The sequence below is a fragment of the Sinocyclocheilus rhinocerous genome, unplaced genomic scaffold (assembly GCF_001515625.1).
Source record: "Sinocyclocheilus rhinocerous isolate Xijiao unplaced genomic scaffold, SAMN03320098_v1.1 scaffold4115, whole genome shotgun sequence".
NCBI classification, from domain to species: Eukaryota; Metazoa; Chordata; class Actinopteri; order Cypriniformes; family Cyprinidae; genus Sinocyclocheilus; species Sinocyclocheilus rhinocerous.
This window is the reverse complement of record NW_015623660.1, coordinates 110303-112063: the sequence shown is the minus strand read 5'-3', so window position 1 is coordinate 112063 and position 1761 is coordinate 110303. Positions and strand designations below refer to the sequence as shown.

At 39.2% G+C, this 1761-nt stretch overlaps 2 non-coding genes across 2 annotated transcripts; both read right to left on the bottom strand.

Moving 5' to 3' along the window:
- Positions 1 to 1104: 1104 nt before the first annotated feature.
- Positions 1105 to 1176, bottom strand: trnaw-cca (transfer RNA tryptophan (anticodon CCA)). Its single transcript has one exon. It is a non-coding gene; the product is annotated as a tRNA-Trp (tRNA).
- A 508-nt stretch (positions 1177 to 1684) lies between these two features.
- On the bottom strand, positions 1685 to 1756 carry trnaw-cca (transfer RNA tryptophan (anticodon CCA)). Its single transcript has one exon. It is a non-coding gene; the product is annotated as a tRNA-Trp (tRNA).
- Positions 1757 to 1761: the final 5 nt, after the last annotated feature.

Below are 1761 nucleotides of genomic sequence, written 5' to 3'. Positions count from 1 at the left end.
AAGTCATACTCTCGTGCTGCGGTTATTTACTAGCGAATGCATTGTACATTCCACTTACAGTATATCGATGTCTCACGTGGAACATACCAACTATACAAACTGTGTGGGGGGAACCTAAACTGAGCCATTCACTATATAGGCTACTACAACCAGGGCGTCGCTGAAAATGAGTGTGTGAGTTTGTTTACAGAACGCTGGTGTCACTGCTGCAAACTCCCATATAAACAATTATTAAAAATATATAAGTTCCCTGCAGCCAGTGGGCCCCCTTTCCAGTGTAGGCCCCTAGGCTTCAGCCCCTTGAAGCCCGTGCATTAATGCGCCCCTGGGAGGCTGTGACTTACGTTTTATTTGCCATAAAAATAGCACATTCTTAAGTTTGTGTGTGTGTGTGTGTGTACGTACATGTGAATGTTTAGTCATTCGTAAATGTCCAATTCTAGGTGCATCTGATTGCCTTATAGTATGCATCATCATTCAGGTGTAAATTTGAGCTTTAATTATCACTGCCACGATAAACGTTTAGACTGTCCCGCTGTTTGGCGATGATGTGCATGGACCGAAAGTGGCCAAAACTTGTCGTTTGTTCACATATCTTCGATTCTCTTATTGTTAAATGTGTTTTAAATAACAGTGGTTTGAAACGGATGATAAAATGACAGGCTTGTGCGGCAGTTCTAGGGATGTGTTGCCCTCCGCGCCAGTCACGTGACTGAAATCTATGATTTGCATAATGTTTAATCGTCCTGTGCAAAATACACACATGATACACACTGACCCCTAGTGAAAGATGTATATTATTGCAGGAGTACAAGTGCAAGGAGAAAAAAACAAAAAAAACATTTTAGATCCAATGAACGAAAAAAAAAAAAACCTAGACCCAAAACGCTGATGTTTACTCTAAAATACCTCTTTGGCACCGCAGGATCAACTTCCCTTATGTTCTCTGAATATTGAACATTTAATATCCACATGAACTGCCCCACACTTGTATGAAGGTAAGATTTGTTCCTCTGGATTTCAGAATGAGATCTTATTTACGTTCTCTGCATTTATTGTTTTATAAATATATATCTGTGGGTTCAAATGCGAAGAATAAACATTTGACCCCGACGTGATTTGAACACGCAACCTTCTGATCTGGAGTCAGACGCGCTACCGTTGCGCCACGAGGTCTGTGCTGCAGTTTCTGGAATTATCCTATAGGACTTTATTCTGCTGCTCCTGTCTGTTAATAGCACTGCGTGTCAGGTTCAAACCTCGTGTTTTTCAGACTGATATGGACGTGAAGCTGGTGCGTTTATTGTGCTGCAGCGCCACCTAGTGATCTGCACATTAATGTTCAAACTTTGTAAATAAAATGAAGTAATATGTAAGTATCTAATAATATAATGATATTTTATGGTGAAAATGTCTACATTTTATATTAATGTCTATATTCTACATGTCATTTTGGCATTGTAAAACATTTTTTCAATAGAATAAACATGTAATCTTGTCCTGTCAAAGATCAAGCACCGTTTCAATATTTGAATGCTAGAATTCTTATGGAATAGTGTAATTATTGTTATTATTCTGTAGGCCTACTGCCAACATGTGACTGAATTTCATAATCATACTCGGAATATAATATGTGCTATTAATTTTAATACTTAATAAGCTCGGAGAGTAAAGATGAAAATTTTGACCCCGACGTGATTTGAACACGCAACCTTCTGATCTGGAGTCAGACGCGCTACCGTTGCGCCACGAGGTCTTGCG